General features: G+C 32.7%; 2 long non-coding RNA genes across 2 annotated transcripts in view; both read left to right on the top strand.

The window, feature by feature from the left end:
- LOC309661011 overlaps positions 1–23317 on the top strand; it is a 736889-nt gene that overhangs the window by 340288 nt on the left and 373284 nt on the right. The gene's annotated exons all lie outside the window — the stretch shown is intronic.
- On the top strand, positions 1587–21870 carry LOC309661014. Its single transcript, XR_014263792.1, has 2 exons — positions 1587–2881; positions 15040–21870. It is a non-coding gene; the product is annotated as an uncharacterized lncRNA (long non-coding RNA).

Here is a 23317-nt window from a genome sequence, read left to right as displayed (position 1 = left end):
CTGTGGGAGCTATGGAGGCAGATCAGACTCTGGCCTGGCCCAGCTCCTAATACTTTGGAGGTTATCCTGATGTGTCTGCCCAAATATCAGTGCTTTACTCCCTTCTTGATTAGAAGTGTAACTACAAATGGAATGAAATTAAATAAATATGGAAGATTACCAATTGCTGTTTGCATCCAACTCTGCACTAAAAGATTTTTTCATTTATTAGCAAGTTATTACATCCTGCCAACATTTGAAATGAGATGCAATGACACAAAAAATCAGAGCATTTATCACTAAAAGGCAGGCAGACTGCTTCTACTGGTTAGAAAGAGTGCTTGTCCTCATTAGAAGTCCAATATGATTACTGAACTTAATCTGTTTCAAGTGGAAATTTTTACATGTTATCGTTGCTTCCATCTGTGCTTCCTGTTATGTGACTTTAAATCATAAAACAAGGTTTTCAAGTAATAGCAAAATTATAATAATTTGCTTGAATTTTTCCAGCTTGTGCACTATAATTTCTTTACCTTTAATAGGCAGGTTGTCCCTGTCTTTGTTTTACAGCTGTTGACACCACAGTCAACAAATCAATTATATTTAACATTATCTTAATTTCAGTGGCTTATTCCATAATTCATTGTTTTTACCTTATTGTCCAATTTTCTTAATTCAAAATTTAATTTTTACTCAAACCAACATTTACTTGGAATTCTAAACAAAACAATTCTAGTTGAACTTTGAGGTAGTTTTTTATAATAAGGGATATTATCTGATTGAATATATTCTATTTTACCTCATAAATGGATTATACAAAAGTCTTTATAGTTACATTTTATTGCTTAAACTTCCTTATACATAAAGGCAGGAATAGCTTTCTTAAACATTTCATTTCCTATTAATTCTATGTATTGTTCTGGAATTATTTAATTTATCTAATACAAATATGTATATATCACTTCATATGTATCAGTAACTGTTCTAAGTGCTTTACAAATGTTAGATTTAATGTTCAACCCACTTTCATTACCCTGCAAAATTTGGTCCCATTGCTCATTTTCTAATTTGCGAACATTTATTTATTTTCCTTCTATTTGTAATCTTTATATATATATATATATATATACACATAGATTATATACATAAAACCAATGCTATACCATGTTAAAATAAGATTTTCTTTTGTTTTTATTTTTTTCTAGAGGGAAACTAATAGTTTCTCTTAAGGAATATTAGTTTAAACAGAGGTACTGCTTAGTAAGATTACAGCAAGCACATTAGATGTTAGCTCATTAGTATGACTTAATTAACTAAATATATTTAAATGTTTGTCATTACTAAGACGTTCTTCTTGTGTACTAACTTCCAGATACAATGATAGATGTCATTTTAATAATCTGAGTAATTAAAATATTGTTCTGTATTTTAGTCAACTCATTGAAAAAATACAAATTTCAACACTGTTCTGAGACAGCTTCATTCTGGTAGGTCTGATAAGCAGTTTTTTAAAAAAACATTTGCCAATCAGATTTGATATCCAGGAAAACACAGGTGATATTCCAATCTGTTAGTAAATAATATATTTTTAAATGTACTCTAATAATATATTTTTAAATGTACTCTAAATAATTACTTTTGGTTATAAAATAATTTTAATCCATTTAAGATTTTAATTATTTAATATTTTTCTAATGTCAAGTGAGTAAAGGATGAATAAAACAGGGCAGTTTATAATGATGTGATATAATGATTTTTGATTCCTCAATATTCTTTCATATTTCTATAATTATTTCTCTAGTGTATTTATTTTTAACTTTTCACACATGAGTAAATTATTTTGTATAATTCAGACTAAACTGATCTAGAATATTAGCATAATCTAAAATAAAATGGAAATTCTTAAAAATTCTTCATTAGAACCAGTTTATAATGTATAACTTTAACAGTTTAGCAGCCTAAAGTACTAAGAATACTTTAAAATTTTTATATAAAAACATTTCTCTACAATTTCCCCCAAATAATCATAATAGTTTGTTGCAAAAACAATTTCAGTTTTTTAAAACAGCATATATGTGTACACATATTTTTATTTTGTTGAAAACAAAACTGTAAGTTGCTGATGTTTAATTTTTAATAATCTCATACACTGGGTTACTATAGAAGTGAAGGTGGGATAAAATATCTCATCTTCTTTGTTAACTCCCTCAATCACCCTGAAGAAGTTGCTTGTAATAAATAAATAAATAAATACATACATACGTATATCTTGTAATTCCACTTTCACTTTATAACTCAGATTGTCTCTATTGAAATCATGCTTAGATTTCTTTGCTACTTTATTTAAATTCCCAACTCTTTTAAAAATGATTGTTTCAGTTATCAATAGATGCTAATGAACCATCCCCAAATTTTGGGCTCTATAATGATTGATTATTTCTCATGATTCTGAGGGTTGGTTGGGTAGTGTCTTTCTTGCCTTCAGTTAGGCTGGGAGCAGGTCTTTACTAGATGAAATTGTGTGACTGGGCTTCTTTCTCTTTATCTCTTAGGTCTTTTATCCTTGGTTCTTCATGGCAATATGGATGCAGGGTGGTGTTGCAAATGAGTATAAAGTGAGGTTGTGAAACTTTTTGAGACCTAGGCTCTAAAACTCATGCAATGTAACTTGTCTGTCATTACTGGCCAAAGCAAATTACAATGATAGGCCAGATTCAAGGAGCATGGAAATAGATTTTACTTATTTGTGGGTAGATCTGCAAAGAAACTGTGGCCATGTTTAATGCATAAACTAGCCTTTATTGTGGTAATATTACATCTTCACTTTTACTTTTCTTTATATCTGAAGGTTGAAATCTCAAGGAGAGATTCCCATTGCTGCCAAAATAACTGTGTGATATTGGTGAGTTAATGACCTTTTCCAATTCAATTTTCATATCTGCAACACTATAGATATTAACTATATATATATGTCCTTGAGTTATTCTGTAAATGAACTAAGATAATGCATAGAGCGCCTTGTTCAGTACCTTTCATATAAGTTCTAGATAATGGTCCTTAGCTGTTTCCAATAGCGTTTCTTTCAGTTCTCAAGCAATTGTACTCATAAAACAAACATGTTGTGAACTATAACATAACCTGGCATGTATTTATTCTTACCTGGCACGTATAAGGCCTGTTATTAGAAAGAAAAACCTTTTTAGGTATCATATTTATAAATTAATATTAATGTTTAAACTTTTTCTAACAGCACTTTCCCAATTTGCTGAATAAAATCAAGTATCTAATATTTACTCAGTGCAAATGCATTGTTTACTTACAAATTTTAAATATGAACCAGCTTGAATCTTTCCCTCTGCATCACTGCAATCTTCAGAGTAATGGACTCAACATGACTTGTAGGCCCAACCTTACCCTGTGCCATATCTTTACACCAAACCCTGGGCTCAAGGATGTCCTGCTATTAAATTTATAATGAGCCTTGAACCGTTGCCTCTCTGGTTCTACTAATTAATGATTAATTATCATTATTGTGGTTAAGTCTGACTAAATTCTATCAATCATGTTGTTATTATGGACCCAATTTCCAAAGATTAAGCCTCTAGATTATTCAGACTATCAGTAATTATGTACCAGTATATTTTCTCATCCAAACCTAATTTTCTATTTATTTTTCTAAAAAGGATCATGAAATCCACACCCTTATATACATACATAAAGATATGCCTACATACAGGTACAGTCATACAGGTACAGGTACAGTCCTCGACTGTCTGGCAACCCCTTATTTTTATTTAAAAATTTAGCTTAAAAGTTAAATATTTAGATTCCCTCTTACACATTTCTTGACTTTCCTACTGCCACTACTTTCAACAAATATCACCCAAGAAACTAGAGTATGTTACTCAGTGCTTTTCCACTGCCTTTTTAGAGACTGTATAACACCATTTTATAGTCTGCTTTCTTCACTACCTGTGATCCCTTTGTTTATAGGAATCTAATTTTACCCATCTTAAATCAACATTTCTTCATCTAAAACTTTTTTACAAACTAGAAGCTCAATAAATGATTAAAGAAAGAATGGTTCTATTAGCATTTCATTTATCATTTTAAATGTTGTTAGGTAAAACTTCTAGTTTAATCAATATGTACTACAAAATAGATTTTGTTGAGTAGGAAAATACTTTATCATCCCTCAATTCCAATAATGGAATATTTGAGAAAACAAAATGAGAGTTTAACTAATGTGACTATCTATCTTAAAGGTATCCAATTGCTTTATTCTAACCATTGCTTTGTAATCAAGCTGTATTTGTTGTTGTTGAGTAGTGAACTAAAGGTGTATCTTTATTTTTAAAACTGTATTTTGAAATTTATAATATAAGCCAATAGTCCAGATTTAAAATAACTATTATATATGCAAAAGTATAACTTTTGTGGTAGGAAGTAGCAATTATTCATCACATAATAAAATACATTATCTCCACTCACTCTGATGGCTAGGAAATTACGTTTTTTACACAATGATGACAGTCTAAATCATATGATAAAGATAATGTGGTAGTGAATTAGAGTGAACAAAAGTATTCAAATTTTTAAGATTTCAGAACAACCAATGAAACTATGCTCAATATACCTGTGGATATTCTAGTGTCCTAACTAGAATATGATGAATCTATGCAAAGACAAAATAGAAAATAAAACAAATCACATGCAAAATTGGAAGTGATTAACATTAATTAAATTAATTTTAACCATTTGGTTCATTAGTATATATTTATTTTTACTGATGATGATATAAACTGGAAAAAAATCAATGGTACACACAGCAACTTGGATAGATTTAACAAACATTATGCTGAGGGAAAGTAGTTGGACACAAAGAACTACAGACTGCATAATTCCATTACATGAATTCATAGGTGAAACTAATCAACAATGAAAAAAAATTTTTAATTGACTTTTGCAGGCAAGAGGTAGGTGAGTGGTAAGGGAATGGCATGCCATGTTGACTGAATTCACTTGTTAGAAGAAATATCCTGGTTTGATGTGAGAAGATCTACATCTTAATAAGATGGAATTCACATAGGTGTATCCATTTGTATAATTAAACAGTTAAGATATGCACATCTCATTATATAGGTATGTATATAAGCAAAAAAATATAAAATAATTTATGAGGGGTTAGGTGTAAGGTGAAGTTATAGGAGATACAAGAAAGGCAAATGATGGTAATTGTAGGTAGATGATGGGTATATGTGGGTTGATTATATTTAATTATTTTTTATATGTCTGAATTTTTCTATAATATAAAATATTTAATTAAATAAATATAAACAAATATTGATTTCTTCCCCACTATGAGACACTGCCAAAACTTTGAGAAGTGGTGGTGTCCATTATTATGGTAAATAACAGACTTTGTTCTTATCAACAGTTTGTGTTAGTAATGTGTGGGGAGCCAGCACCAACATGATGCATATTAGGTGCTCAGTGAACATTGTTTTCTTCCCTGTCAGGCAAATAATTATGACTGAAATGTGTTTCTAGTAAGGTTTTTAAAAATTGTTGTATTATAAAATAAAACCCAGTAATAGCATTTAAGAATATCAACAAAATTCAGGATTTGAGTAAAAGGTATGTTTGTTATTGAGACATTAAAGCATTTTAAATATCCCATCCTGAACCACATATTAAAAAAACTGTATAAGAGATCTGAAAATAAAAAACAGATTGGAATTTTTAAAAATAAATATCCAGAATTAATCTAGAAATTTACTGTTTTCATAAAGGGAAGTTTTCTCCAAGATAATGTGATTATGCAATTGTGATAATGTGATTATGCTATGTAGTAATTGAAAAAATAATGTAAATATGATTTAGTGGGAGTTTGAAAATATGAGCAGAAAATCAATAAATACCTGAATCAATTCTTATCAGAACAAAGAACAAGGGCAACTAAAAACAGTAATGAATATGGTAGATATTAATCCAATTATACCAATAATCACATTGACTATCAATTGTCTAAATGTACCAATTAAAAGACAGAGATTTTCAGAGTGGATCAAAAACTACTACCCAACTATATTTTTCTATTGGAAACCTACTTTAAGTACAGATACATATAGATTAAAAGTAAATGGGTAGAGAAAAATATACTATGCCAACATTAATCAAAGTAAGCAAGAGTAGCTATATTAATTTCAAACAGAGCAGACTTCAAAGTAAAGAAGATTACAGGGATAAAGAAGAGCATTACATAATAAGAAAGTGGTCATCTGTCCAAGAAGACATAATTCTTTTTTTTTTTTAACTAGCTTATGGTTTTTATTTAGGTAAAAATTTATGTGCAGTGACATACGCAAATTTTAAATTTTCCATTCAATGACTTTTGACAAATGCATACACCTGTGTAATGCCAATCACACAAAGGTAACCAACATTCTGGTTTTTCTTAACAAGACATAACAATTATTAATGTGTATATGCCTAAAACAGAGTGCCATACTACATGAGGCAAAAACTAATAGACTACAAGGAGAAAGTGATAGTGATTCCACTACCACAGTTGGAATGTCAGTACCCCTCTAACAGAAAGAGACAGATCCAATAGGCAGAAGATCAATAAGGATATAGTTGAACTCAACAATACCAACAATCAACTGGATGTAACTGACATCTATAGGCTACTTCATCCAACAACAGAATACATATTCTTCTCAAGCTCACATGAAACATTCACAAAGATAGACTATATTCTAGGTCATAAAACACACTAACAAACACATTGAAAAGAACAGAAACAGGATATTTGTGCTCAGACCACAATGAATTAAACTAAAATGGAATTAGCAGAAAGATACTGAAAGATTCTAAAATATGTTGGTATTAAACAACACACTTTTAAATGACACATGGGTCCAAAAATCTCAAGAGAAATTTTAAAAATATTTTGAACTAAATGAAAATAAAAACATAATTTATGAAAATTTGTGGGATGCAATGAAATTGGTGCTCAGAGGGCACTATAACTATTTTAAATTGAATCAGTAATTAATAACCTTCCAAAACAGAAAGCACGAGGCCCACATGGGTACACTGGTGAATACCACAAGACATTTACAGGAGAAATTATATCAATTTTCTACAATCTTTTTCAGAGGATAGAAGCAGAGAGAATAACTTCCTAACTTATCTGGTGAGGCCAGCATTACCCTAACACCAGAATCAAACTAAGGCATTACAAAAAAGGGACACTACAGACCAATATCTCTCTTGAATATAGACACAGAAATCCTCTACAATATTAGAAAATCAAATCCAAAAAGTATAAAAAGAATTATAAACCATGACTAAGTAGAATTTATCCTAGGTGTGCCAGGCTGTTTCAACATTTGAAAATCATGGTAAAAAAGAAAAATCACATGATCATATCAATAGATGCAGAAAAAGCATTTGACAAAATTCAACTCCTATTCATGATAAAAGCGCTCAGTAAACTTGGAACAGAGGAGAACTTTCTCAACTTGATAAACACTATCCACAAGACAAACTACAGCTAACTTTATGGTGAGAAACTTGAAGATTTCTACAAAGATCTGGCACAAAGCAATGATGTCTTCTCTCATCTCTCTTTATCGACTTTATATTGAAAGCCCTTGCTAAAGCAATAAGGCAAGAAAATGAAATGAAAGGTATATAGATTGGGAAGAAAGAAAGAAAAATATCTTTGTTACGATGTGGTATATATATACAGTGGAATACTACTCAGCCATATAAAAGAACGAAATAATGCCATTTGCAGTAACATGGATGGCACTAGAGATTATTATACTAAGTGAAGTCAGAAAGAGAAAGACAGATACCATATGATAGCATTTATGTGTGGAATCTAAATTATGACACAAAAAATGAACATATCTATGAAACAGAAACAGACTCACAGATATAAAGAACAGACTTGTGGTTGACAAGGGGGAGGGATGGATTGGGAGTTTGGGATTAGCAGATGCAAACTATTATATATAGAATGGATAAACAACAACTTCCTGCTGTATAGCACAGGGAACTATATTCAATATCCTATAATAAACCATAATGGAAAGGAATATGAAAAATAATATGTATATATATATAACTGAATCACTTTGCTCTACAACAGAAATTAACACAACATTGTAAATCAACTATGCTTCAATAAAATAAATTTTTAAAAATGTCTTTTTTTTTACAGATGACATGACCATCTATGTAGAAATGCAAAAGAATCAACAAAAATCCTTATGGAACTAATAAGCCATTATAGCAAGGTTGCAGGATACAAAGTATACTAAAGTCAAATGCTTTCCAAAATAGTGACAATAAACAAATGGAATAAAACACAATGGCATTTATATTAGCACCTGCTAAAATGAAATAAAGATAAATCTAACAAAATATTACAGTATCTATATGAGAAAAACTATAAAACACTGATGAATGAAATCAGAGAAGAACTAAATAAATGGAGACATATACTACGTCCATGGATAAGAAGACTCAATATTGTCAAGATGTCAGTTCTTCCCACCTTGATCTATGGATTCAATGCAATCCTAATCAAAATCCCAGAAAGTAGTTTTATGGATATTGACAAACAGATTCTAAAGTTTATATGGAGAGGTAAAAGATCCAGATAGCCTTTCCCTTTCTTTCTTGAAGGAGAACAAATTGGAGAACTGACTATACCCAACTTCAAGACTTCCTAGAAAGCTACAGTGATGAAGACAGTTTGGTATTGGCAAAAAAAAAATAGACAGTTAGGTTAGTGGAACAGAATAGGGAGCCCAGAAATGGACCCCCTTAAACACTGTCAACTGATCTTTGACAAAGGAGCAAATGTAGTGTAATAGAGCAAAGACAGTCTCTCAACACATGATGCTGCAACAACTTGACATCCACATTAAAAAAAAAAAAATCTAGATATTAACATATACCCTTTTCAGAAATTAACTCAACATGGATGATAGACCTAAATATGAAACAAAAAACTATAAAACTCCTAGAGAATAACATAGGAGAAAACCTAGATGACCTAGATATGGTGATACCTTTTTAGATACACCACCAAAGACACAATCATAAAATAATTGATAAGCTGGACTTCATTAAAATTAAAACCTTCTATTCTACAAAAGATAATGTTGAGAGAATGAGAACAAAAGCCACAGACTGGGAGAAAATATTTGCCAAAGACATCAGATAGAGGAGTATTTTCCAAAATATACAAAGGACTGTTAAAACTCAACATCAAGAATGCAAACTACCCAGTTAAAATATGGGCCAAAGATCTTAATAGATACCTCAGCAAAGAAGATACACAGATGGCAGATAAGCATATGAAAAGATGCTCCAATCGTATGTCATCAGGGAAAAGCAAATAAAAACGAGGAGATACCACTATACAACTATTAGAATGGCCAAAGTCTAGAACACTGGTAACGCCAAATGCTGACAAGGATGTGGACCATAAGGAGTCTCATTTATTGCTCATCAGATGCAAAATGGCACAGCTACTTTGGAAGACCGTATGGCAGTTTCTCACAAAACTATATACTCTTGCCATAAAAACCAGCAATTGTGCTCCTTGGTATTTTCCCAAGAGGTGAAGTTTTATCTCCACACAAAAACCTGCACATGGATGTTTATAGCAGCTTAATTCACAACTGCCATAAGTTAGAAGCAACTAAGATGTCCTTCAGTAGATGAATGGATTAAAAAAACAAAAACAAAAAACTGTGATACATCAGACAATGGAAATGAGCGATTAAGCCATGAAAAACATGGAGAAACCTTCAATGCATATTACTAGGTAAAAGAAGCCAATCTGAAAACACTACATACTGTGTGATTTCAACTATATGATATTCTGGAAAAGGCAAAACTATAAAGACAACAAAAAGATCAGTGGTTACCAAGGGTTGGAGGGAGAGATGGAGAATGGACTTGAGGACATGGGGAGGGGGGAGGGTAAGCTGGGACAAAGTGAGAGAGTGGCATAGACATATACACACTACCAAATGTAAAATAGATAGCTAGTGGGAACAGCTGCATAGCACAGGGAGATCAGCTCGGTGCTTTGTGACCACCTAGAGGGGTGGGGTGGGGGGGTGGGAGGGAAACACAAGAGGGAGGAGATATGGGGATATATGTATATGTATAGCTGATTCACTTTGTTACAAAGCAGAAACTAACACACCATTATAAAGCAATTATACTCCAATAAAGATGTTTAAAAAAAGAGATGAATTGGCAGAACACAGAGGATCTCTAGGGCAATGAAAATACTCTGCATGATATTATAATGATGGATTAATATTTACCCAAACCCATAGAATGTACAACACCAAGAATGACCCCTGAGGTAAACTATGGACTTTGGATGCTCATGATATATCAATAATATATAGGCTGATTCTTGGTAAAACTTGTACCACTCTGGGGAGTGATGTTGATAATGGGGGAGACTATGCATGTGTGGGAGCAGAGTGTATATGGGAAATCTCTGTGCCTCTCAATTTTGTTGTAAACCTAAAACTGTTCTAAAAAATGAAGACATAACAAATTATCATCTATCTATCTCTGAATCTATCTCTGTTTACTCATGTATATATCTCTATTTTTATATAAACTTAAAGTAATCTTTAAAGGCAAATTATAGTAAAGAAATCTTTGGACTAAGATAAGTCAGTACATGATATAAATTTATTTTTTTATTAAATGCAAATATCATTTAAATGGTTTTAAAAGATGTGCTAACTATAGTGTGATTCCAAATTAGACCTTATTTTTATTTCATTTGTTCATCCATCCATACACCTACTAATTTCCAGCAGCATGTAAGCATAAGTAAAAATTTACAATTTTGTTATGAAATGTAAATACCATCATTTTAGGGTGGCCGAACTTGAGGAAATATTAAAAATATTTTTTGTAGTTTTCTTATCCTCTTCATAGTGAGTTTTAGCCATTCAAAAATTATATATTTTTAACGACTGGAAAAAAAAACCCAGAAAACTTGTACCTACATTATATTTACTCAGTTAATGTTAGATAATTGAATGTGTATTGTAAACATACTTAATACTCATATCCTTATATTACAAAATTACCTTTTTTAGAAATCTAATGAGTTGACCATGTGAAAATTAGTAGATATTAGTTTCATGTTTTTTGGCTTTCCAAAAAACTCCAAATTATCAGATTAATGTGGTGCGGTAGACTGATTACACTACTGGCTCCTGTTCTTCACCCCATGCTGTATCCATGCCCTTTGTCATATGGTGATACTGTTCTTTACCCAAAACAACAACAAAAAAAGCAAAATGTATTTTCCTGCTCCTTAATTTTGAATTAATCCTTGAGACCTGTTTTAGCTCATAAGATATTAGCCCATGTAAGGTAAATAGATGTTCAAAAATACCTTCCCGATTGGGTTTGTACACTCTTGTTTTCCTGTGGTTACAATGAAAACTTGTACCTCCTAGTCTGCAGGACAATGAGAGTATGTGACAAGGTCCTGAGTTCCCCTAGTCATTCCAGCAAGAATGCCTTAGTCAACCGTGCTAGAGGTTCTCCCCAAAAGCAAACAAGTCCGTTCAGTCAACCGAGCTGCCTAGATGACCCATAGCTGGCAACAGATACATGAGTGAGCCCAGCTTGATCAATTAAGCCCAGACTAATGAGACTCATGAGTTAACAAATGTTTAGTACTACTGAGAGTTTATAGTCTTTTTATCATGCAGCTTTATTGCAGTAGCAGATATCTGATACATATCGCATATTGCTAAGTGTTCTGCATTTAAGTTATAAAATCATATTATCTTGTAAATCTTCTCTGAAATCATGTGTGTAATAAATTGACATGAACTCATTGCTTTGAAAGGACCACTTTTCTTTGTCAGGCATATTTTTCTTCAATCTGAAATCTATCTATCCAGCTATGTGTCTGTCTAACTTTCTTTCTACCCATTTTTTTCTCTCTCTCACACACAAGAAACTAATGCAGAATTTAAATCACAGTTTTCACTGCAACTTGACTTTTCTTGCACTTTCTCTTTAAGAAACTTATGTGGAGATTTAGACGCTTGAAAAAGAAATAGAAGTTATATACTTCAGTTTCTCTAAGAAAGTAAAAGTATATATAAATATACATGTAGTGAAAGCTTTATGTTCTTTTCATCTTATAATGCTATAAATAAAGAAAAAACAATGTTTTACCCAGTTCTGAAATGTGCAAGATTTAGTATGGCAGAAGGCATTTTATTGCTTGTGGTGGTTTTCTTAAGTATTCTATATGTTAGCTCTAACAGCTACAGCTTGATAATTGTGAATATAATACCTACATTTACCCTAAGCATTAGTCATATAACATTCTATCTGAAAATATTTTTACAATATATTAATTTTTTTATAATACATCCTCACAGAAGTGTGATCATATAGTTTTAATCTGTGAAAATTAGGTCATAAAGCTGCTATGATAAATGTATTAAATATATGTTTTAACATTTATTAAATATATATTATACAGGTAACAGCAGATAAATATCATTTCCCCAATTTTAAATAAACTACATAATCTTATTTCTAAAATTGCCTTTATGTTTTATCTTTTTGCTTTGTTATAGAAACAAATCCCTTCTCATGCTTTAGTTTCTATATCTTGAAGGAAAAAGATCCCTTTTGCAGCAATATAACAGTGATTGTAATAGCATTCATTTGTAACCACTATGGACCATTGTTTTGGAGACCTGCACCTATTACACAACATTTTTGTTGCATTCCATATTATTTTGAATCAACTACTAAGACTCTCTGTAACAATAAACAATTTCTATATAACTTTTGAAGTGAATCTAATTTAAATATATAAATATATATAATATAAATGTATTATTTTAATAAAATTTAAAACAAATAAAAAGGATCAGCCTGAATCTTAATTCAGAGCCCTGACTCCTAAATTTTCAACTATAAGGGTATGAAGAATTTCTGTAACTCTCGTATTTCCTTTATATGCAGAAGAATCAACTGACTTTACAAAATACCTGTCTACTTTGCATCTTAGATTTCCATGTAGTCACTTATATTTCTTTTAAACAAACAGAGGAATTAGCATGTAAAGAATATAAGTAGGTGGTAACATGTCCCACAAAATATATGCACTTGTAGAGTACAATAATATGACTTTGGATTCTCTTGCCCAAACTTTTCTATTTATACTGTCTTCACGACATCTGAATTCACTCTGATCTGCCCAGCTGTGTCTCTTATCCCTCCCAAGAGATTTTTGGATCTCAAAAAGGTATCCTCATTGAACAGAGGTAAAACATTCTCTAACATAAATTGTATCAATGTTTTCTTAGGTCAGTCTCCCAAGGCAATAGAAATGAAAGCAAAAATAATCAAATGGAACCTAATTAAACTTATAAGCTTTTGCACAGCAAAGAAAACCATTAACAGAACGAAAAGACAACTTACGGCCTGGGAGAAAATAATTGCAAATCATGCAACCGATAAGGGCTTAATTTCCAAAATATACAAATAACTCATACAACTCAATAACAAAAAACCCAAACAACCCAATCAAAAAATGGGCAGAAGATCTAAAGAGACATTTCTCCAAATAAGACATACAGATGGCAATAGGCACATGAAAAGATGCTCAAAGCATCACTGATTATTACAGAAATACAAATCAAAACTACAATGAGGTACCACCTCTCACCAGTCAGAATCGCCATCATTACAAAGTCTACAAATAACAAATACTGGGGGGAGTGTGAAGAAAAGGAAACACTCCTACACTGTTGGTGGGAATGTAAATTGGTACAACCACTATGGAGAACAGTATGGAGGTTCCTTAAAAAACTAAAACTAGATTTGTCATATGATCTAGCAATTCCTCTCATGGGCATATATCTGGACAAAAACCATAATTTGAAAGGGTACATGCACCCCTATGTTCATAGCAGCACTATTCACAATAGCCAAGACATGAAAACAACTTAAATGTCCATCTACAGATGAATGGATAAAGAAGATGTGGTATATATATAATATATATACACACACACACATATATAGACATGTGTACACACACACACAATGGAATACTACTCAGCCATAAAAAAGAATGAAATAATGCCATTTGCAGCAACATGGATGGACCTAAAGATTATCATACTAAGTGAAGTAAGTCAGCAAGAGAAAGACAAATATCATATGATATCACTTATATGTGGAATCTAATATATGACACAAATGAACATATCTACAAAACAGAAACAGACTTACAGATATAGAAAACAGACTTGTGATTGCCAAGGGGGAGGAGAAGTTGGGGAGGGATGGATTGGGAGTTTGGGATTAGCAGATGCAAACTATTATATATAGAATAGATAAACAACAAGGTCCTACTATATAGCACAGGGAACTATATTCAATATCCTGTAATAAACCATAATGGAAAAGAATATGAAAAAGAATATATATGATTGAATCACTTTGCTTTACAGCTGAAATTAACACATTGTAAATCAACTATACCTCAATAAAATAAAATTTTAAAAAACGTGTCCTCATCTACTGCAGTGGAATTCCAAATATTGTGGAACACGCTATGAAAGATGCAATGGTTAAAGTAGGTCTTCTGTGCCAATACCTGTACCATTTCGCTAATTTTTAGAACTAGTACTATGTATTTTGTATTTTACAATCACAATTAAGGTAACTATTTATAGATTGTATATGATACACAGAGATTCAATATACCTCTGAACTTTGTTTAGGGGAGAGTCCCAGACTCATTTTTTGGAATGAGTAGGGAGTTGTTCTGCTATGATTTCTTAACACAAAGCTTTACCAGCTTCTTTCTGATGTTCTTTTTACTCTGTCTTAAATAATTTACTTAAAAGAGATCAGTTCTTTTAAAACAAAATTTACAATCATTTAAATACTCTTTGAAGATACTTGCAAATATTTCCTGACTGTCCTATTTTCCCTCTGTTTTCACAGGTTGGAAAGTATATCTAAGAAAACAATTGAGGTAATTTGCATTTCCTTATTACAAACAACATGATGTGGTCATGGGCTGAACTGTGTCCCCCAAAATTCAGATGTTGAAGTCCTAACCTCCATTACCTCAGAAAATGATTGTATTTAGAAATAGGGACTTTAAAGAGGTGATTAAGTTAAATGAGGTCATTAGGGTAGCCCTATTCCAATCTGACTGGTGTCTTTATAAGAAGAAATTAGAACACACAGAGATTCCAGGGATATCCTTGTACAGAAGAGAGGCCATGTGAGGACACAGGGAAGGCAGCCATCTGCAAGTCAAGAACAGAGGGCTCAGAAGAAACCATAACTGCTGACACCTTCATCTTTCCTTCACCTTCACCTTCTCTGACTTCTCGTGTCCAGAACTGTGAGAAAACAAATTTCTGCTGTTTAAGCCACTCAGTCTGTGGTACTTTGTTATGACAGTTCTAACAAACTCAGATATATTTTTCCTTTAAATACAGCAACTACGACTACAAATTCTTGGTAACTTTGTAGCTAAAATTCCAAGTTTCTCCATCCCTAAGAGGATCTTACTAGAATTTTAATATGTAGGATTGAATTGAATTAATTCTTATACTCTCATCATAATCAGTTCTTCCATAGTGGGGGATTGTTAGTCAGATCAAGTCCTAAAGATAAATGTTTCTTTAGCGATGGTGAATATTTTATCCCTTTTTTATTAAGATTTTTTTCGATATCTCACAAGAACATCACCATTGTTGTTCTAGATATTATATTCAGGATATTGTATTTTTTAAGCAAAATGATAAAGAATATTGCCAAACACAATAAAATATGAAGAGTACTTGAATTGCATTATAAGCGATAAAATAAAAATATAACAAATGTTTAGTTATGGCCAATATTTTAAAAATGTAATTCAGGTCCTAAATACTTCATATTATTCCCAGTAAAAATGCATGGTCTAAACATTTGTTTCAGGTAAAATATAATTTTGTATGTCAAATCATTTCTTTTAAGAAACACTGTCCCATTTCAGTATTAAAATTTCAGAATAAAATTTGTGGAGATTGTAATAGTGTTTTGTAGCAACTTCCATGACTTCTGTAGATTTTTTTAAAAACTCAGAAGGGTAAAGAAAGTGAAGCAATTTATTGCTTCTGGTTAATCAGGAAAATTCAGCACGTTTTATTTCACATTTTTGTCTATTCCTAACGGCATAGGAATTGTGGCTGCAAATTTTCTTACTTGATTGAGAGTTTTAGTAGTTTTCATCTATATAGTAAGTTGCCTGTCCTTTGTTGAAACTGATTCTGTGCGGAGAAAAACTTTATTCTTCTGGATTTGCAATGGTGGTAAATGACAAAAATTACCCTGTAGATTAATGCACTTTATTTAAATACTCTAACTTGAATCATAAAACACTTAACTCTAAAAGGCACTTTAGAAGTTGGCTATTAAATTATTTCTCGTCTGAATAAGATGCCCTATGTATTAGAAGCAGATGAATTTCTAACCTGTACTTATTCTTCAGTTTGTTCAATTTCTCCTTAGACATTAAACCAAAACAATCTACCATTCTAGATACTCACAATCCTTCCAGTCAAGGGTCATTCTTAGGATTAACCTTTTCAATTGGACAAAGATTTCTTGTTTGGTTATATTTAATTGACTGATGACAATTCTAATGTCAAATGATAATTTGGCCAAATCCTTTCTTTTTCCTCACATGTCTTTCCTTGGTTTCTGCAACAAGTTTTCTTATTGGTCAAGTTCACTCAAACAACATCCAGATAATTACAGAGGTTTGAAGGATATGTTACCACCAAATTTAAGACCATTATTTGACATCCAAATTGTGAAATATTTTGTCACATTTGCATCCCAACAAAGAGACATGTGTTATTGTTTGCTCTTGACAACCTAGATAGTGATTTCCATCTGAATGCGAGATTAGGCAGAGGTTTTAAAATATAATACAATTAGGTCAATTTCTATTTTAGCCAATTAGAATAGTCAGAAGAACATAGCTCCCCTCTGTGAACAAAATTAAAATAATTTGTGTTGTTCCCTTGTTGAGTAAAGTAGTGTTGCTCACCCAAAGTATTATATTATGTTTAAAATAATTATATAAGGATATCTGCAGTAATGTTTAGTAAGTACAAAATGGGGTAATAAATTCACACTTGCTTCTAAGAAATTGCCAAAAAGAAAATATTATAAAAAATATAATCAACTTTAAACCAGTAATATTGTTTTTAAATGAATAAATAAAATGTAGAATAAAATACAATACTTAAAAAAAGAAATTAGAACAATGGCATTAATTACGTGATAGGTCAGTAATGGTGTTACTGTGTTTACAAATTCTTATTTATGAAACAGTATTTACACACCAACAATCTTATTTCCCCCTAAAAAATCCCCACTTTTTCTTTGAATGTATCATTTTAAAAGTCCCATTCTTTAAACATGATAACTGAGCAGATTCAAACTTAATATCAGTACCTTCATTAGTTCACAATATGTGGATCCAAATATAATTTACTGACTGATCTTTCTTTTAAATAATGTCCAACACACGGCTGCCTCTCTTACTGTATTTAATTGCTTGGAGGGAGTTCCAAAAACTCTTATACAGAACTACCTAAGAAAAGTTTGAAAGCTATATGGTCCTGCCACATTGTAAAAGAAGATTAAAATAAGACAAAATTAAGTCGTGATACTGAAATTGTATAAAAGGCAAGATATTTAGTTACAACCTTGATTAAGTGAATTCACCAGATCTATTGTGTGAGTTTACACTGAAAATGAATGATATTATAAAACAGTCTAGTCAGGATGGGTAGTTGGTACATTTTTCATCTCTTTTAGACTCCCTCAGTTGCTAATCCGATTATGTACCCTCTGAAATTGACAGATATGAATGTAGCACAATTTAAACCTCATGGGCTTCGTCTTGTTAAGTGGCATTGATGGATAAGTAAACAATAATACTTTTACTCACTAGTTCATTTAAGTACCCTACATACACTTAAGTATCCTTAGCCACTGGTTTCGTTTCCTTAATATATTCTGAACTCATAGAGTCTAAATATTTCAATCAACTTCTTTCCGTGAGGAATAAATTCTACCTCATAACACTGTTCTATTGGAATTAGAATATTCTGCCTAAACTAGTTTCCTCTTTATTTCCACATGGACAGAAATTTCCATGTATTGTAGAATTTCAAATTGAGATTTAGAAATATCATTTACTCTTAACTCATGCGTAGAATTTTCAAATTGCCATGGACTACAACCTATGGCTATTCCTGTAATAATTTCAATATTTCACATATATTTTATTTTGGTCTTTTACTTGTAAAACATCTCTGTCTTTGCATTATAAACTAAAATATGGAAAAAGTCCTGATGACTCAGTACATAATTGTGTTTACCTATAATCTGTTGACAATTCTTAGCTATTAAGTAAAACATACTATTCTTAGACATTAATTTAAATTTAGTTAATTATTTGAATACTAAGGAGCAGACTGCAAAACTATCAGTTAATCTTGTTCAGTCTCCTTTGTATGCTATGTTCACATTTCAAAGGTGAGTAAATTGTAAAACATTCAGAATACCTAATACAGATTTCACTACTGTGTTACCGCTACATTCCCCTTTTGGGGACAGGGTCCCCTCTGTCAGAAGAAGTCCGGTCAGTTTTGACCAGAGGAGGTACTGACCCCTCTCTGACTCCCAGCACAAAGCTTAAAACACCACCCACGGCAAACAGGGTCCTACAGTGAGGACAGAATGTCACTAACCTTTTTGCTCTGTTCATAATTATGCCACCTATAAGAATTCCTTAGTTTACTGAGGCCACTCTGATTACTACCTGTCCCTCTCACTCAGTTTCTTAGATTGCATTTGAATCTTTTTACATCCTCCAGCTTTGCCTTTTGACTTTCCCCTGTTGCATATTAGGAATCCTTCTGAAACGGGTTCTTTGATTAACTGTACTATCAATAAGGAAAGGACATTTTCTCACCAGCCCCACTTAAAAAATCTTAGGGAGGAATTTGTATTAATATGGCTTGGATTATCTTTATATCTTTGGCCTAAAAATATTATAGAGACTGATTGGTAAGGCAGAGACAGAGCCCCCTCACCCCCCATGGTCAAGGTGCTAAAATAAGCAGCCCCACCTCAAACTTCTGGAAGGAGTCAGGGAGGACAAGTTGTTCAAGGAAAGGGAGCTTACTTAAGAAGTGTAAGTTAAATGGAGTTGGATAGACCAAAACATACCTATTTGCTACAGTATTCATCTATAATTTTTATGTTCAAAAGTTATTAAAAACAATGATGTCACTTTAAAGATGAACATCCTTCTTAAATATATATAATTCACATAATTTCTAAAACATATCCAGTTAATTAAGGGAAGAAGCTGTTATGCATTTGGTGACAGTATTAGATGGTACTTAAATATGTGTGTCCTTTTAAATGTCATTTTCTTCTAAAATTAATATAGCTTTTTCATAGATTAAAATTATATATAGTTTAGTTTTATATGGGTATTAATAAGCGCTAAGATCTGTGCTATTCATTTTATATGCATTGCATCATGTAACCGTAACAGCAAATTATGAGCACATTAAATAGACACCGACATCGATTTTTAAAATGTATCCAATAAAATATAAACACCCTAGCAATTTGATGCCAGTCATCATACATTTAAAAATAAACAAAATTTGTATTAATAGTTGACGACTGTATGTTTTAATTTTCTCCTTACGTCATGTTTCCATTTTTTCCTCACAGAATTTTATTCTACTCTACTATATCTGATTGAAAGTCTTATCAACCACCATACTTTTCTGAAACACAAAAACATACCAAATTACAGTTCATATCTAATTTCAGTAAAACAAAATGTTCCTACCAGATTTAACTTTATAATGACTATGAGTATGTAATCATTCAAACGTGTATACATATATTACAAATTTGTATAAATGATTATTTTACACAAGGGGTACAAATTTTATTCTAAATGCACCTCTTAGTGAGAATAAATGGCGACAGATATGGTGCCTTAATCAAAGGAGGCATCTTTATTTCCCACTGTCTCTTTTAATGACCTAAACTTTTTGCACCCAGAGTAAATGCAAGGGAGGTAAGATTCCATGTGGGTGAGGGGTTTGAATTTCTCTCCCAAAGAGTAAGAAAGGATATTGTGAAATAGGAGATAAGAAAGAACCCATAGGGGGGCCTTAATCACAGGCATTTTCTCAGCCAGGTCACTTTTAGGAAAGAATACTTCAGGGGATCAGCATCTGGAAATTGCTTTCTCTGCAACAATTCCTGGCTGAGTTTCCCTTGGAATAACTGTATGTTTCCCTAGGTTTACCCCGTGTGTAGATTACTATTATAATCATCTCAATTTGTCAGATGAGGAAACAGAGGTAGAGTTTAGAAAGCTACACATTTGAGCATTCAAGTCAACATTTGAATTAATGTCTATCTGACCCCTAACCCTATGCACTTAACCACTAAAATACATTAATTCCCACCCAACACTAATAATGCCGCTGTAACACAGAATCATTATTAAAAGAAAGAGTTAAAGGACTTTTAGTACTACTGTTATTAATCAATAGTTTGATAAATAACACTTCACACCTTGCTTTTAATAGAGAAGAGTGGGATAAAGGGAACCAAATTTCAGAGATATAAGAGAGATGTGGTGATCAGACTGAGCCCATCACTCTTCTTCGGGGCACATTTCCTTCTGTCATTAAACAGTAACAACAAATGCATATCTACAAACACACATCACTCACTTGTATTGCTTCTTTATCTAAAATGCAATATAGGAAAGGGAGTGTGCTTATGTGCATGGATATGTATATGCTCCAGTGTTTAAGGAGAAAGAAGATGGAAAGAATTGGATAAGGAACTGTCTCTAAATGTTCACTTGAAGCTTTTTTCCTTCAATATTTTTCTATCATAGAAACTATAGTAACCACAGTAGCCATTTTGATTTCTGGTCTGGTTAGCCAAGGTGTTTCATAAATCCAGATGGGTATACAGACTGAAAAGTGCAAGACCTTGGAGCTCTGTGGTCATTGAGCAATCCCTGGAAGACCATTAATGTGAAGAGTGAGGTAATTAAAGTTGTGGTTCCATGGCCAAAGGTTAAATTCCCCAAAGCCCTGAGAATTATTAATGAGTAGTTGGGCAAAGTGAAAGTGTTACATTGAGACAAGAGGCAAAGAGAACCAGAACAGTGCCAGATTAATGTTGCAGCATTACTCTAATCAGGAGATTTATCAAATGGTTGGAAAATGCAAGCATTAGGTGCATGGGGTAACAGGGAAAGTGACAAAGACTGAAAGAACCTACAAACATGAATACAAATAGAAGTGAATGATAAGGAAGAGCAGCACAATTGACACATTTATTCAACACAAACTTATTGAAGATTACTGTGTATAAAGCACCATGCAGGGGCTGGTGCTGCAAAATCAATCAAGACATGGACCTTTCTCTCTAGGAACGTATGTATCAGAAAACAAACAAAACAAAACAAGGAAAAACAATCAGACAACTCCAGGACACCGGACAATAGGCTATAGATAGGTTTAAAAAAACTATGGGGGCTTCCCTGGTGGTGCAGTGGTTGAGAATCTGCCTGCCAATGCAGGGGACACGGGTTCGAGCCCTGGTCTGGGAAGATCCCACATGCCATGGAGCAACTGGGCCTGTGAGCCACAATTACTGAGCCTGCGCGTCTGGAGCCTGTGCTCTGCAACAAGAGAGGCCGCGATAGTGAGAGGCCCGCGCACCACGATGAAGAGTGGTCCCCGCTCGCCGCAACTAGAGAAAGCTGTCGCACAGAAACGAAGAGCCAACACAGCCATAAATTAATTAATTAATTAAAAAAAAAAAAAAAAACTATGTACATTTTGTGGGGAGTATGTTTATTTTTGGTTACATTCCAGACTTTTTAGGATGAGTTAAATTAGATGTAAGAGAGCCAAGTGGTCTTTCTGTGTGAGTTTCTTATGCAACAGCTCAGTAATGTGAAACATTATGACATGAATGAGAAATTACACGTAGTTTGGTATAATTGGAGTGAAAAAGCATTGTGTTGAAACGGTGGATTGGGTTAATTAAATTAGCTACTCAAATGGTGTATTTTATTAGTTTGTTAATCTATTATTGAGGATTAGGCATTCATTTTAGGTGTGGGCCAATGTTTAACACAGTTTTATATAGTTTATCCAGAGTGATAAGTTATGTCTCTCCAATCGCTGCCCATCCCCATAACACTTACATATGTATACTCACCCAACATATTTCTTTTTTTTTTTTTTTAATTATTTATTTATTTATTTATTTATGGCTGTGTTGGGTCTTCGTTTCTGTGCGACAGCTTTCTCTAGTTGCGGCAAGTGGGGGCCACTCTTCATCGCGGTGCGCGGGCCTCTCACTATCGTGGCCTCTCCCGTTGCGAAGCACAGGCTCCAGACGCGCAGGCTCAGCAATTGTGGCTCACGGGCTTAGTCGCTCCGCGGCATGTGGGATCTTCCCAGACCAGGGCTCGAACCCGTGTCCCCTGCATTGGCAGGCAGATTCTCAACCACTGCGCCACCAGGGAAGCCCCCAACATATTTCTTGTTTCCAAAATCTACATATAAAATACAAGTGTGTGTGCATGTGTGCGTGTGTGTGTGTGTGTGTGTGTGTGTGTGTAGTGATTACCTGGACTTGTGTCAATCATCTGTTATTTATCTGCTGCTAATTCAGTCATCTCTTAGTTATCTGCTCTTTTTTCCCTCTTTATCTAGTTAAGACAAAAGAGAAGAAAGAAAAATTCAGGCTTGCAAGTGTAAATACTTTCCACATTCCTTCTTTTGGATAAGAAAAAAAGTAGATAAAGAGAACAATCAGGAAAGATGGACTTTCAGTTCCTGCTTTGGGACTTGACAGAAAGCATACAGAATAAAACTGCCAGCTGAGTGCTCCCCACCCCTTCTCCAAATCCCTTTGAAATGGCAATAGAGATTTCCAAAAGGAGTGCTTTCTTAATAGCCAAGAATCTCAAAAAGCCACTATGTGAATGAAACTCTTCAGGGTCTCTTAAGGACTCCATAGTCCAGATCAGGACTAAAGATATATATATATATATATATATATATATATATATATATATATTTATATATATTTATATATGGATATGTATGTATGTATTTATATTTATATACTCAAGAACAAT

The sequence above is a fragment of the Balaenoptera physalus genome, assembly GCF_965194825.1.
Source record: "Balaenoptera physalus genome assembly, chromosome: 5".
NCBI lineage: Eukaryota > Metazoa > Chordata > Mammalia > Artiodactyla > Balaenopteridae > Balaenoptera > Balaenoptera physalus.
Note: the sequence above shows the minus strand (reverse complement) of the source record. Positions and strands in the feature narration are given on the sequence as shown.